Raw genomic sequence first — 17,197 nt, 5'->3', positions numbered from 1 at the left:
AAAAATTGACCTTTTAACTTTTCTACTTTTTAAAATATTTTCCTTTGAAGTGTCAAATGTCCTTCCGTAAGGGCAAAAAAAATACCACGGAATGGCCCATATATATATATATATATTATAATGGCCAATGGTCGTAAAAAGTTCCCAGATAGCGCAGTGTCACTGGTTACAATACTCTGCTCACAGCAAGGAATGATCGCCCCACCGCCCCACGTGCTGTGACCGCATCGATATCTGGGTTTCCAGACTGCATGATATAATACTCCTCCCTCTCCAACTAATCTTGAATTTAGGTTTTATCTTATCAATTATAACAGGTCAATACAGGTTTAATGCTTTGGCAGATTACCTAAAACAATACTCCACTGTCCCCAACTCACCTTGATTATAGTACTACATGTAGTTACAACACCGAACCTGTGCCCCGATATAAACTGGCAAAATTAAGAATTTTTTTAATATTTATGGTTTAAATATACTGCTTATACAATATTGTTATAGAAGTAATATTACATTGTTCAGTTACATGTGTGTCCTCCCCTGGTTGTAATACAGACTAGTACCTTCCTCCTCATGGACAATATATGTACCCAGTGGCGGATTTAGGGGGGTGTCAGGGGGGTCCTGACACCACCCTCCTCGATTTCTGAAAAAAATCACACCAATGGTCCCCTCTTGAAATTAGAATTTTGACTGTAATATTTCTAAACCATACAAAATGGCACCGTTCGCCCTATAAAATATCAAAAAATTTCGGGGCCCTACACCGAGCCCCAAACCCCACGCCAAAGGGGGGGGGGGAGTCCGCTTCGCATCAGCGGATCCCCCCCCCCCCCTTCAAATAATTCTGGATCCGGCTCTGCATGTACCACACCTGGAATGCGGACCTGGGGCATCCTTCTCCACTCTTCAGATTTCCATCAATCATCATGAGTTCTGCCTTGGAAGTGCCACTTGTACCCGCCCAAACCTTAACACTTAACCTACCAAATCGGTCATGTTCACCATTTCGTCTGTAAACGAGAACCATTCTGTCCGAATGAGACAATCAAAACCGGCGTAATGAAACTGAGGGTCCTTGTGACAGAAAGTCCGCCCTGTAAGTGCCCGTTTGCCCACTTGGAATTGCTGCATGGTTAGCTCTCTATTAATATCACAAAAGGACAGGATTAAAATTAAGGTACTTTTTTGTCTTTTATTTAAAAATATTATTTACTTTAATAAGTTCGTATTTTGTTGTTTTTGCCCACTTTACTATTTGGTGCGAGACTGTCCGCACTCTGGCTTCCCTTAGCCGCTGCCTTTTCGTTTTTTGTATTGTTCATGGCAAAAGGCTTTCGGAAGGGTTTAAAGTCCAAATCTGATTTCTCAGTCTTCACTGTGACTTGGAAAATAGACATAGCTAGCTTGATTCACAATAGGTCTAGGGCGTGAACGGTGAGTTCCGTGTTAATTACTAGTTATGTTTGTTATTGTTAAAGGTTGTCTGAATTGTCAGATTAGATTTCAGTTGTAATAGAGTAAACTTTGCCTTGAGTGAGTATTTTAAAAAATAACTGTCTCATTTAACAAGGCCTTTAAGTAAATCATGTTTATTTTCATTTTTAGCTTTCACAGTGCTTTCGGTCTTCATGGTGGTTTACCAATAAAGACATTTATTCATCAGTCGAAGAGTCTGCTTTCTTCATTTCCATGACTGTATTGGCATGCAGTTACACGCCCTCGAGCTCCATATAGTTATAATGGTTAGGGTTAGTCTGACCTAAGTGGGTCAAAATCTAGGGCGAGGCTCACCTGTACAAATGAATGGGACTCTCTCTTATGGGGGACTCGCTGTCACGTTACACCTGGACTCGGCAGTGAACAAGACCAGTGTAAAAGGAATGGTAGTCCTATTAGTATTAAATGAAAGTCACATATAATAAATAATAAAATGTGTGTATTTCCTTTTATTATTTTGATATTGACAGACTGAATGAAAAAATATCATTATGAAGAATAACGCAAGAGAAATTTTCATACATTTATTTTTATTTTAGTATCCCTATCCATTCATTTGTGACATAAATTTGCAAATTAGATCCGTTGACGGCACTTTTAAAAAAACATCCACCTTCAATTAAAGCGTACTATTCATGTCACTGGTTTTTACCTAGTAGTACATGTAATATAATGTGTCGGATATAAAAATCGGGCGGACCTTCACTTCGCCGACTGATGTAAATGGAATGCAGGTCTGCAGGGAAAATAGTAGTCCTATGCATATATACTGAACAAAAAAAATATAAACGCACGAAACTAAAATGGTCAGTTAAAATGGATAATCATGAAATATGCCGAAGTTGATGGTTTATTTGTGAATTGATGGATTTGTACTGATCAAGTATAGTGGTCTGGCTTCACTTGGATGATTCCCGTGAGTATACTTAAAGGTTTAGTTTTTCCACCCATAAGACTAATGGAGCATGAACGAGTGGAGGTCAATCTGCATGACCAATAAACAGACACTCCTTACAGTCTATGCAATAAAAGGGCACACCAAAATGTGCATTTCTGTCACTTGTCAACATGCCACAGATGTCTGAAATCATGAGGGAGCATGCCATCGGCTTGCTCAATGCTGGCTTGTTGGTAACAGAAGTTGCAACATGCCAGAATGTGCATCATTCCACTGTCAGCCGTCTGAGAACACGCTTCAGAGTCACTGATAGCATGAGGAACCGCCCGCATATCCGCCAACCATGTGTTACCACACCCGATATGTCGCCCGCTGAACACCTGTGGGATGTTCTGGATCAGCGTTTTCATCATCATGTTCCAGCTCCCGAGAATGTTCGCCAAGAGCGAGTAGCACTCCAGAAGTAATGGGATATATCCCTCAGGCCACTATTGACAACTTGGTGATGCCCATGCGCTGCCAGTGTACTGCTCTGTGCGAAGCTGATGGTGGCCATCCTTGTTATTAGTGTCTGATGTGAACTCAGGATGTTGACCCCCATGGTGTAGTTGATGCCCTAACTCTTGGACTATGCATTTAAACTTCCCGTAATGCTCTCAAAGTGATGTCTATTTGTTGAGGAAAATATACTGTTAATGTTGGCCATATACTCCAGTTCCATACATGAAAATAAATCAACATATTCTTTCGTGCGTTTATATTTTTGTTCAATATATATTTCAGGAATACAGGTCCCATTAGGACTACCATTCCTATTCCGGGCGTACCTGCATTCCGTTTACATCGGTCTTCCTGATGCCGTTCACTCACGCTCCACGTGGAAGTTGGAAGTTGAAGAATTTGACGCGTGACGGTGCTGTTTTGACGATTTTTATTATATTTTTATTTGAGGCTGGAAATATCCATGAACTTCCATGATTTGAGCAAAAAATGCCACTCGTTAAAGGACAGCTACACGCGTCTTGGCATCCCTTCGTCCTGGCACATAGACACACACGACTTTAAGTCTCCCAAAGAGCTGGCACACAGACTGAAAGAACTAGATAAAGACGACGTTGAATATGCCACTGTTCCCACGCCCGACGCCAGTATTTCAGAAAGTGTGAATTTAATGCCCGACTTGACCATTAGATGTTTCAATAAACTTTCAAAATAGCTTTCTATTTAATGTAATGTTTTCTGAAATGTAAAGCAAGGCTGACACTTGCACGATTCTGTGGCACGCATTGGCAAGACTCGAGTCGTGTCAGTGCGCAAACTAGTCGTGAACTGGCGTGAAGAAATTCAAAATTTTGGTCACGACAAAATTTCGCGACTGTTCGTGAACTCGTCGTGATCTCGTCGGGACGATGCGAGAGGATGCGTGCAAGTGCGTGGCAGTGCGCGCCATGCCACGACCCACGACTGTTACGAACTGCCGAATAATTCACGAGCAGCTCACGTATATCGCGTGCCCAAGTCGGCACGACACCGTCCGAATTGCGCAAACTCGTCGTGCCAATGCGGGAAGTGCGTAAACTATGCGCAAACTATGCGTGAACTTGTCGTGCCACTTTGTGTCAATGTGGACATGCATTCGTAAACTATTCGTGAGCTCGTCGTGAACTCGTCGTGAACTAAGCATGAACTAGTAGGGAACAGTGCGGGAGCCTCCCACTTCGTGCCCCAAAATGGCACGACCTGCCACGACAAAATCGGGGCCAAAATCGTGCAAGTGTCAGCCTTGCATTACTGTTACATGATGATTCTAAAAGAAAAATAAATAAATAAATAAACTTTTGACAAAATCAAGGTGTTGTTTTCATTAATATAAATGCAATTGGGAAAATATCCAAGGCCTCATGTACATCAAGTACTCCAAAATTGATGATAAGACCATGTTCGGGGACTGGCGTTGAGCGGGATAAATTACTCATGTCGATTGTCATTGTCGATGTAAACATTACAAGTAGATAGAAAGTTTCCATTTGATCTACAGCCTACTAACGAAGCTTCTGCGGCTTCCGTGGTAACTCCACTGTCTTGGACACAGCTAGACACTTATGCGTGAGTTCGAATTCTAGGATGTTCAGTGTTTATATTTTTTGCTATAAATTTCTAAAAATTGCATTTGATTACTATAAGAGGAAACCCGTACGTACAGAGGGTGGGCGGACCAGTCGGTAGTGTGCTTGACTGCCATAAAAATCCAAAGCCATCACCAACAACGGTGACGGAAAGTCACGAGTTCATATCCCAGATGACGCACGTTATTCCGTCACAACGGAATCGTGAAGTCGCGAAAACGAACGCTGGCTCGCGTGGGTCCGGGCAAATTACCTTTTGCATAAAAACGGTTAAGTTAAGAATAAGTGACCGATTTAACAACAACTTATTGCTGATCATTACCGTAAAGTCTGCGTCGTCAATAATATTTCGTTGAAACAATTGATGCTTTACTGTATCAAAAGCCGCTGACAGGTCTTTTTCTTCACCCCTAATCATTCAAATCAGTAAATTATTTTGATTCAAATCAGTGCTGTTACTGTGTTATGGCCAGGCTTATATGCTGACTGGGTTTTCTGAGATAATCACTTGAGATAATCAAACAATCTGACAGGGATAATATTTTCGACCTTTGAAAGAAAATACAAATTGGCCACTGGTCTATCGTTTAGTGGGAGAGTGGAATCAACATTAACTTTTTAAAGATGGGTCTAAAGATTGAAGTCTTAAAGAGATGTAGACAAAAGTTTTGAAAGAGATGTGAACAATGCTGGTAAGGCTGTCATCACAACAACGTTGATCCGCTGACTAATAGGTCGGTGAATAAATGTTTGAAACCTCTAGATCGTCGTCATCTGTCACTATTTTATGCAGTCTGACATAACAGTAAACCCACATATAGCTGAAGTCACAGTACGGGTTTTCTTCCATTCAATTCAGAGAGCAGAGGTTATGATATAATACATACACAGGGCGGTAACTGGGAACTTTCCAGGATCATTGGCCATTATATAAGGTATATATAAAATATGTTTTGTTATGTTATTGTTATGTAATGTTATGTTGGTAGGAGTCTCTACGTTGTGTGTGTCACGTTTTTAAGATATTTCCAGATAAAACAATCCAAAGAGGATAGGTTTGTAGATTGTGCTCCTCAAGGTCGGTGAGCACGACTGGAGACTTTTTCCCTTTGGACTGGTTCTTTGGAGATACTCAAAAGATAGAATTTATGTCAACAACACCCAAACTATTGATGCTCTCGAGAATAATATTCGAACGGAGTTCATGAGAATTCTCCATGCCATATTGAGCACTGTCATTGCAAAAGTCAGTCTATAAACCACACAAAACGTATCTGTCTGTTAAGCCTAGGTCCCAACTACGCTTTGGACGCACGGTTTTTAGGTTCCTTGCGCCCGGCTAGGACGTAGCTAGATCGCACGTAGCGGCTGCTGATCATGTCGTAAAGTTTCTACGTGCTGTTTTTGCGTCCTCACACGAACTCCCACATTTTCCCCATTTTTTTGGCCGTAGACCACACGTAGCAACCCTTACGTTCAGTTGGGACCTAGGCTTAAAGCCACTCTTACAACCGGTCGTGCGTGCTTCTAAGAGAAGTTTGCGTTCAAAAAATTGGCCAAGTAGTAAAGCCTAGGTCCCAACTACGTTTTGGACGCACGGTTTTTAGGTTCCTTGCGTCCGGCTAGGACGTAGCTAGATCGCAGGGAACAAATCATGTAATTGGTGAAAAGTTTCTACTTGCTGTTTGCGTCCTCAAAAAGTAGCACGATGGACGTACTCCTCACGCACGAACTCCCACATTTTCCCCATTTTTTTTGGCCGTAGACCACACGTAGCAACCCTTACGTTCAGTTGGGACCTAGGCTTAAAGCCACTCTTACAACCGGTCGTGAGTGCTTCTACGAGCGGTTTGCGTGCAAAAAATTGGCCAAGCACGCAGCCCGAAAACTGTCTGCGACAATCAGAACACCTGGAGCACGCTCGTAGCACGCAAGACAAAAGTACTGAAAAAGTGCTCTTTACGTTTCTCTTACGTTTCTCTTACTTCGTAAGTACGATTTCTAAAAACGTACGCTTCACTTGCAATACACGTACGATTATCTCACTCACTGTATGCGACACAAGTACAGATCGTACGTGCTCCTTACTTCTTCCTACTTCCAAAAAGGCGTACAGACCACTTGCGGGACCCAGGTTTAGAGCATGACACACCTAATCATAAAGTACTTACTTCTTACGTCCGCTGCGATTTAATTTTCATCCTGCGACAACGCTACGCCTGACAAGAACTCCGAGAACGCACCATCTCTAAGCACGCACGATGGGTTGAAAGAGAGGCTTAAGACAGGTCCGTGAAAATATATTGTTAAATGTTCCTTTCAACAGAAAATGCTACTTTATCGAAACTGGCACCATCTTTTTGGGACATCCTGTATGTTGCCGGGCTCTGGTCACATGGGCGCCCGGCTTTTTACTTTGTTATAGCCCCACCCGACACTAGCCATAAAACCCAAATTGAAGTATCTGCTTATACAGAATCCCCCTGCATTAACAGAAGTTTGTGCATGCACATACTATGCAGTGTATGAAATTCAAGGAAATTACTAGCCAGACCGCCGGGCAGGTAACTCTGAAAAGTTACCAGCCCGGCCATGTAGTTACCTGCCCTAGTTATGATAACCCCTAGAGTTAAGAGAGGTATGCTGAGGGGGTCTAGAATGCATTCTTGGGAGAGTAATTTGGAAATGAAAGGGCAATATCATGCCTTATGCATGGAAATTTAGAAATTGGTTGGAATTTCTACTGAATGATACCTTGTCAGTGTTGGATTTAGAGGGGGGTCAGGGGGTCCTGACGCCCCCCCCCCCTTTCAATTTCTGCAAAAAAAAAAAAAAAAAAAAAAAAAAAAAAAAAAAAAAAAAAAAACGCTCCCCTGTTGAAATAAGACTTTTCACTAGTTGAATCATAGTTCTAAACCATACCAAATGGCACCATTCACCATCTAAAATACCAAAAATTTTCAGGGCCCTTTAGCGGGCGGGGGAGGGCGGGGTAGTCAATTCAGTTTATGTTCAACTTGCAGGCTGTCTCTTTTCTTCTTCAATAATTTATTCATAACTTTTATTCCGATTTCGTGATATCATTTGATCATAATTTCTGCTTTTCTGTATTGCAACAAGTTTGACCAAATACATACAGGGTTACCACTTAATATGGAATATTATTTTTTGGCGAGTAAATTTTCTACAAAATATTTATTTTCTCTCTAACTACTTTACATCCAAATCTGAGGTGTCACTCCCTGAGTAGCCAGGTGTGTTACCTAATTACCATACAACTCTCGAAACAATTGATGCATACAGTTGCATTTTCTGTGGTCAGAAATGTGAGGGGTGGTCTTTTCGGCAATTTCTGCCCTTGTATAAAAACGCATGGGTTTGGTCAATCTTTGGAGTGTGTTTAGAGAAGCAACAAAGGGATCGCACTGAAACTTGACAGGTACCTTATTGAAGATATGGTTCGACAGCTAAGCAAAGCAGCTTACTATGGGACTCTTGCTCTCAGAGAAAATGTCCAGAAACGGACAGCCATTGCCAGGTAATTCAACATTTATCAAGAACCGTTTGTAAAGTCCTCCAAAGAAATGCTGCAACAGGGGCACCTACTCCAATACCTCGACCATGGTGTCCGCGTATCACACCAAGAAGACAGGATCGCCTTCTCCTTAGAGGACGCCGTGCTGGTCGTACAAAGGCAACCAGTGTCCTCAGAAAAGAGAGGCAGAATGTCATTCAAACGCCCGTTTCAACGTCAATCGTGAACAAGAGATTACTGCAAGCCGGTTATTTTGCACGAAGGCCAGTAGGGAAACCACTGTTAACAGCAGGTCATATACAGCGACGCCTGCAATGGGCTGGGGACCACGTGCGTTTGCAGCCAAAACACTGGAATCACGTCGTTTTCAGTAATGAGGCCACATATGGATCTTTTAGGGTTGATGGTCGAATCCGTGTCCACCGACGTGTACGAAGGACATAAAACGATGGTTGTGTACTACCTAGGGTGCAAGCAGGGGGTTGTAACGTCTCTGTTTGAGGAGAATTTCATGTCGGTGCCCAGAACCAGTTGGTTTTTGTAAGAGGCAACCTCAGCCAGGATTCCTACAGAGACATTCTACGGCAAACGATGCTTCGATTGGTAAGAGCCATCTTCAAGGACAACTTTGTGTACCAAGACGACTGCGCAACCCCACATCGAGGCCGCAGAATCACTGTTTTTCTTCAAAACCAATGGGTTCAGCAACTGCCCTGGCCTACAAACTCTCCAGATATGAACCTAATTGAAAATCTTTGGGCAAAAGTAACTCACAAAATTAATAGCTATGGTCATTGGCCGGTAAATAGTGATGAACTGCGACAGGCAAATATCACTGCGTGGAATGATATCCCCATCCAAACTCTACAAAACGTGTTACAGGGTATGCCATGTAGGATGAGGGCGCTGCAAGCGGCTGCTGGAGGTCATACCCGCAATTACTGGCTTTTCATGATTTACTGTAGTGAGTTCTTTGACTGTATGTGTAACATATCACTGTCCGGAGGCTATCATTTACTTTAATATCTTAGCTTAAAGTTAATACTGACATTAAACTGTTGATGTGGTTTTTTGGGGGTGTTCCTTTCTTTTTGAATAGCATCTTATGTCAGATTTGATATCATTGACCAAAATATCTCACAACAGAAGACTGGATGTTTTTATTACTCAGTGGCATACTTTTTTAATGACTCAAGCCAAAAAAAAATTAATCAGTACTCAAAAATAACAATGATAAAAAATATTCCATATTAAGTAGCAACCCTGTATATATATTCTTGTCAAATAAATCGATCTCTGTGCTGACAATAAAGAAGAAAGAATTCAGCACGTAGGGTCCCTTTGAATATCGCTTAAAGCGGTCGGGAACGGACCTGCACGCTAATGGCCCATAGACAGTCCTGCAGGGCCCCGTATCTCGAAAGCATCGTTTGTTGAGAATAGCTACATCACATAGAGGCTACAATATATTATATGGGGCGAGTTATTGGATCGAGATGCTTGCGCTCGGTCGCAATGCGTGATACTTTCGAGTTACGGTTTTACAAAAAATGTTGCCGCTCGACTCATTGCAAATCGAAGTCACCTTTCCATGGGTCCAAATTTGTTCTCTTTCGTTTGGTTCTGTCGTAATCTTTGTTATTTTTATTTCTTTTCTCAATTGTTTTTCTTTTGTGAACTTCTCTATCGGACTTGATAGAATTTTTTTTCATTTTTGACAGCCCAAGATGAAAGCACGTGGGAAAAGAACTACATCTGACGCACGGCATAAACTCGTACGTTCACTCATAATTTTGGGATTCAATTTTTTTGTAAAATTCTCCTTTAATTTGCCTCCGTTGCTTTTATTACTGTTGATTATAAGCACTTCATGTACCTGTAAGTCTATTTAATCAATATTATAACTTTTTATACTTTCACATTTTTATTACTCTCAACCTACAAATTGCTACTCGCGGTATCTCCTCTACACAAAACAATGACGTAACGTTATCTGCTGTGCACTGAACAATATGCCTCGTTTCAAATTGTCTTTCAACTTCATATCACAAAGACGGAACTTTGAAAACGAGGCCACTGAGAGGGAGACTTGGTTACATTTCGATACGAGCGTTCGATTGCAAGCTATGGTTAATTCTTTGCTTCTATGAAAGTGGGTGAAAACAGTGAGTTGATTTGATATTTTGCTGAAATCGCTTGTGAACATCGACAAAATACAAGCTGAAAATAGGCTGTAAAAATAACCAGCCCGTCGGGCGGGTAATTTGTAAATCTTACCCGCCCGGTCTGAAAGTTACTAGCCTCGGGCTGGCGGGCTGGGGCCATTTCATACACTGCTGACATACCGTAGAAATTTTTGTCATATATTCAAACTAGAAAAGCAATCAGAGAGCTCAGACCTCCGCCAAGGCAGCAAAGTCTCCATCCAATGCCGTTTCACCCCTAAAATTTCGATATTTTTTATTATTGATTGTTTATTGGTCCGGATCACTGATTATTGATTGATTATTGATCCGGATTCCCACCAAAAACTAATCATCTGTTCCTTGGCCCACTTCTGACAGTTCCTGAAAATTTCATCAAAATCGGTCATTAACTTTTTGAGTTATATTGATGACAGACAGACAGACAGACAGACAAACAAACAAACAAACAAACAAACAGGGGTGAAAACATAACCTCCTTGGCGGAGGTAATAACAAATGCTGCACTTGTGTGACATTTTGAATGACAGCACACAGGAATCTCACTGCAGTGGATGTATAGACTCCTTGTTTACTAAAACACTGCCCAGACGACCATATGCAAGCAAATGGATCAACTTATGGAAAGGAGATCAAGTTCTGTAATGAAGGATTGGGCTCTTAAAATACTCATCCATAATTTTAAACATATTTTGCTCTCGTTTTTGATACTTTGCCGTTGTTACCTGACGTCAGCACCACGTGTCACATTAAATGAAATAACACGAGACACGTGACCAAATACGCCACAGCTGTGATGTTAACTACAATATACTGGTACCTATAGTTCCTCGATCGATTCTAGAAATAATTTATGTGAGCTGCAATATACATGTATATACAGAGTATAAAAATATACATAATGCAGCTATATGAAGTTATAGTGGGGAAATTGCTCTGTTATTAAAACAAGCTTGGATATATCTAATTAGAGTGAATGTATCCTAACGCCTATTTTATATCAATTTGTGGTGATCGTTCATCCTACTGAAACCCCATTAATTTAATGGTATAATGACGATACAGCAAACCCATTGTGTTATCTTGAATTCTTATGTCTATATACAATTACTCCAGCCTGAATTGTCTTAACGCTGTAACCTATACTGAAGTCTTTTTGGCCGCTTTCAGAACAGTGTAGTGGACTAACTATCCGAGGGTCAAATATGGCCCACCCACTTGAATACTTCCCAAGGGGAATCTATTCGGTGTCTATAGGGGCCATTCAGAATAAAAGATCTGCGTATCAGATGATCCAAGGATCAAATATGGCGGACCTCACATGAAACTTGGACCTAAATAGAGAAGGACAAGTAACGCGGAGAAAGATCAAAGGATAATCGGCTTAGCGCGAGCTCTTCGCGAAACGATGTGCGTTCGGATCACGTGACCTCCCGTACAGGTAGCGAGCATATCGCGGCTGTTGATGACTTTTTGTGTCATTTGGACAGGTAGCTGGTGATAACGCGAGGAAAATGTTCGGGTGGATGAGTCAAGACACATATAGAGATAAAATGTAAGTACAATTTCTTTTGCTATTTTGGATGCTAGATGAGAATAAGGTATGTTTGTTAATGGAGGAATTCAAAATGCCCAATATGGTGAAGGCAATCGTGTTTGTTGCCGTAAAATGAGTGTTTAAAATTGTACAACTGCGGTGTCGAATACTTGTCTTTAGCTATGATCCGATAGAAAAATATTTCTAGTCTCGAAATTTTACCTCTATGTAAAGAATTAGCCATAGATGCGGCAATAATTTAATCTCAAATCGTGTTTTGAATTGAAATGACGCAATTCCTCTCCGATTTATTCGACTCGCCGACATCGTTTTAGGTCTGGTATTTTTTACGTACGGTTTAGATAAAGGTGGCATCAACACCGCTGTGTACAATATGTATAGGTTTATGTTACTTGCTTAAGTGAGCCCGAATTATGGAATGATAATTAATATTTTTAACTCTTAATATGGGCTCTCGTTGCAACATGGCACCACCCATGCAATTGTGACACACAAAAACGCACCTGTGATCCTTTTAATATCCTTTTATCAAAGTTGACATTAACACTGCTCTGAAGTATATATATATTTACACATTACCGGCTACAGTCAGCTCCGGTCTGAGAATGAAAATTATTATTTTTATAACTCTCAATATGGGCTATCATTGCAATATGGCACAACACATGCAATTATGACACACAAAAACGCACCTGTGATCCTTTTAATATCCTTTTATCAAAGTTGACATTAACACTGCTCTAAAGTATATATATATTTACACATTACCGGCTACAGTCAGCTCTGGACTGAAAATGATAATTATTATTTTTTTGACTCTCAATATGGGCTATCATAGCAATATGACACCACACATGCAATTGTTACACACAAAAACGCAACTGTGATTCTTTAAATATCCTTTTATCAAAGTTGACATTAACACTGCTTGAAAGTATATATATATTTACACATTACCAGCTCCAGTCAGCTCCAGTCTGAGAATGATAATTATTATTTTTTTAACTCTTAATATGGGCTTTCATTGCAATATGGCACCACCCATGCAATTGTGACACACAAAAAACGCACCTGTGGGCCTTTTAATATCCTTTTATCAAAGTTGACATTAACTCTACTCTGAAGTATATATGTATATTCACATGACCGGCTAAAGTCTGCTCCAGTTTGAGAATAATAATTATTAGTTTTTCATTTTTAAATTGGATTCCCTAAACAGAATAAAGACGATTGACAAACACCCTCATTGGTCTTATAGTGAAAGTGTATATGTGGACATGTACACATGCAAAGTTCATGATTATATTTACTCGGGTAATGGTCATAAAAGTAGATCTTGATCACATTTGTGATAAGAGTCTCACCTCTGTAATTGCCTTGCTACATTGCATTATCTTGTTATCAGGTGCTTGAAATCTTTGAAATAATCCTGAGACATGCCTTTGGATAGCACCTAGCTGGCTTTATCAAATCATCAAAGGGCCAGACGGCTTAGTTACCTGGCTGATAATGATCTAGAAAGTCCATGCCTAACAAGGGAAGTAAATTTAACTAGAGGGAAAATCTACCTGACAGGTAGAATCTTGAGATGCATTTGATAAGGCTTACCTGTGGCTCAAATGTCCAAGTAGAAGTAAAAAAGGCAATTGTCATTTATAGTAGTTTGTGATAAAAACATTCTTATTCTCTTCCAGATTCTCTCCACAAGAAAGTTAAAATTGGACAATGCACCATTGCCCAAGAGGAGACTCGCTAATTAAACATTTGGACAGTAATTCACATAGGTCAATGAGAAATTAGTTTATACCTTTTATAAATAAGTTAATACTACTTGGATACAAATAGGAAAGAACTCCAACATGACATTCACAAAAAGAGACAAGACAAGAAAACTGCACATGTATTGTTTATTCATCATCACTAGCTTTGTAACAAGCATTTTAAAATTTTAATGTTTACTTTTATAATAATAAATATTGGAATGTACTCAAGTTGTTTTATATTTCCTATCTTATAATGAAAAAAAAAATCAAATGTAAAAAACATGGATTATATGTTTAGACAGTTTTTTCTTGCTTGATTGAAATTGCATATTCAATTACCTCAGAATACACTAACTACAGGTTTAAAAAATCTGATCCTGATAAAATTCATACTCGCATTTGATATTGACCCTCTTGCAGTGATATGCGTCTTATTTGTCAAATCTTTTATTATTTAAAGTTGTGTAAAAAAAAAGGAAGTGAAAAGAAATAAAAAGAAGATTTTTTATATCAAATATATGCATTTTTTATTACCATAAGATCAGTATTGGTGAAATTAATCTCATATTGTAAACGGGTAACTTTTAATGAAAAATAAAGCGAAATAAAAATGAAAGATAGTTGCTGAATGAAAAAAAACAAATATTATAAATACTTATAATAAGTTCTTGAATTACGACTGCTTTTCAGTTACTGAAAACAGAAAGCCATATTTTGGTTACTGGTGTATTATTTTCTACCAAACTAATACGACAAATCTGACTCTTAAATAACTAATTAAAATAAATGTAAACCTAGATGAAATTTCTAATTAAGATCTTAATTGCTAAGTGAAAAAAACCCAAATGTTATAAATGCACAAGATCATACTGTCTGTTTGTTGAAAATCTAGGTAATAATTCAAGCTGTAATTCTACTCTTCCTTTTGAGAGACTTTCTCAATCCTTTTTCTTTCGTAGATGCAGACACAGATTCTTGGTACTTTTCTTTAAGCTGTCTGCGAAATGAGTGGCCCCTAATGGTAATATATAATTTCACAAACATGCTAAAAAGGTCCATTTTTAATTTGTCTGATTCACCAGCAGTCAGTTCTTGGGTAAATTTGATTGATCTTCCGGGGTGTCACAGCTACTGGTACATGTAGGAATGAGATTTCCGGTCGTTGGGTGCGTATTCCTGTCCTGTCAGAGACTAGCTCACGGACAGGGAAAGGCAGCAGGTATTGAAGACAAACTTCACACCCCGTTTTTATGAGGTAACGGGGAAAAATGCCGAAAACCCCTCAATAAATTTCCACGTGTTGACGGAAACCTGTGTGCTCGCAACTGCAAGATGGCGGCAATGCTGTATCATAGCAACCACGAGGGACTGCGAGAAATTGCCTTATCAATGCAGAGAAACAATAGAAATGCACTGAAGCACAGCGCGCGCTACCTTGATAGTAAGCTGTTCAGACGCCCGTGGAGCTATCAAAACAGATTATGTGAGACAATAGGCGAATGTTTACCCGAACGCACATAGCTTCAAAGGAAGATGCCGCGTTACTTGTCCTTCTCTATTTAGGTCCAAGCATGAAAGGAAGACCGCTTAATCCTGTACTAGGCCCCATTCAGAATGGATGATCCGAGTACTAACTGGTCCACCGACAATATGGCCGACCACAGCTCAAAAGCGAGGCCGCTGATTCCTGAAGGTCTCCCCGAATCCACTCGCGCCTTTAAACGGAGTAAATATCTGCTCCGAGTTTTAAACGCTAGGCCCCTGCAGCGACGGCGCTTGTGGAGGCGGGGAGGCCATCAGGAATCAGCGGCATCGCTTTTGAACTGCGGTGGGCCATATTTAGTCGGCGGATCAGTTAGTACACGGATCATCCGTTCTGAATGGGGCCATAGTCTCTCTGCCTCTCACACGCCCCTACAGGGGCACAGTCATTAAATCTCGGCTTAATTCGACCGGTCGAGGGACGACGCGTGGGATGCCGTGTGAGAGGTGGAGAGACCATTTCAGGAATAATCGGTCTTCCTTTCATGTAGGGTCCTACATATCTGATCTTTGGATCTTTGGATCAGCTGATACTCAGATCATTTATTCTGAATGGCCCCTATTAGCGGATAAGACAGCAAGCTTTTGAGTGGGGCGCCATATTTGATCGGCGGACTAGTTAGTCCACTGTTCTGAATGTGGCCTTTCTTGTCACCAAATTATGTAGATTACATTTATATTAAAATGTACGTGGTGGCACTTTACGTGTTTGTACGTATATCTTCCCCGTTAATTAGTTATCTTCTTAATGAGTAACTTAAGATTGTCATACATGTAGGTATGAGTTTTGTACGTGCTGATATCTCCAGTTTATATTAACATGCTTGAGAAGCATGGTATCTGATATCAATCTATGTACGGTATATTACTTGGTGATTATTATCATTATGCATCCTCTTTTTTCTTGTGATTAACGCGGACTAACTTCTAGTATGTGTATACGAGTGCATTATATTTTCTTTTGTATTAACAAACCATCACATGATGTTGTACTCCTACACACACTGGACAATAGATGTGTCACCCCCTGAATCAGAGTAATCAAAGTTATAATGCCTGGTCTACTTATAATGAGACTAATGAGTATATAAAACCGCTGTACCATGGAATTGTACTGTTGGACTTTTTGTGATATTTGATGTTAATAAAATGATACCAGGAGCATATCATTCCACAGTGATTTATCTCCCCCAAAGTATTGGTTCAGTAGGGGTGACACTTCTATTGTCCAGTGTGTGTATATATGCCTGATAGATATGAAATTTGTAGGTATAGTACGATGTGCAGGTCAATTTGTCACACAGGGCTCTTAGAGGTAATCTACATCGGGGATGTGAATACAATAGGTTAAAAGTATGTGGATGTATGGTTATATGTACCCTCTACCAGGGCGACTGATAGATTTTTACGGATATTCACAGATATGTCTCTAGCTAGATAGATTTTCATTTTAACTAAGTCACCCTGTACAGAAATGCCATCTGAAAGCAATTATCTTTGCCCGCGCGCAGAAGGCTTTATTCTCGCTCTGCTTGAGCTTCGCTTCGCGACGATGTGCTAACTGCACGTTACGCAACCTGTCTAGGCTCTGCTGTCTGCAAAAACCAGTCACGTGGTTGGAAGGGGTTTCCCGAAGTGAGCCGTATCCCACAATTCCGTACTGCAGCTTTAAAAAAATGGCGGCTATCACGCCCGGTGTTTCCTCATATACCTTGAAGTATTAAATAAACGTACCGGTCGGTACGTCAATTAATTTTTCAAATTTCTTCCCATCGGTACGCTCCATTTCCACCCAGTACGCTTATTAATTTTTCAAAAATCTACCACCCGGTATGTTTATTAAATACCTATCGTACCGGTGGGAAAATATACAAGTCCAAGTCAAGTTTTTTATCTTCCTAAATTTAAGTATAATGAGAAGAAATATCGGTGCAGCTACTGTTCGACATACTGTTGTGAACCGTCTAAAATGACTTTAACTTTAATTTATAACTGTACTGAATTCCAGTGTATCAATTTCCATTAACGAATTAACTAATCTATGGGCTCCGACATGACTCCAGATTCGACT

The 17,197-nt window shown here is 40.1% G+C and overlaps 1 long non-coding RNA gene across 1 annotated transcript; it reads left to right on the top strand.

The window, feature by feature from the left end:
- The first annotated feature begins 11,581 nt into the window (after positions 1-11,581).
- Positions 11,582-14,200, top strand: LOC106154459 (uncharacterized). The gene is made up of 2 exons (XR_001237522.3): positions 11,582-11,818; positions 13,516-14,200. It is a non-coding gene; the product is annotated as an uncharacterized LOC106154459 (long non-coding RNA).
- The last annotated feature ends 2,997 nt before the right edge of the window (positions 14,201-17,197 follow it).

The sequence above is a fragment of the Lingula anatina genome, chromosome 5 (assembly GCF_051362555.1).
Source record: "Lingula anatina isolate TDL-2025a chromosome 5, LinAna3.0, whole genome shotgun sequence".
Taxonomy (NCBI): Eukaryota; Metazoa; Brachiopoda; class Lingulata; order Lingulida; family Lingulidae; genus Lingula; species Lingula anatina.
This window is presented reverse-complemented; position numbering and strand designations above follow the sequence as displayed.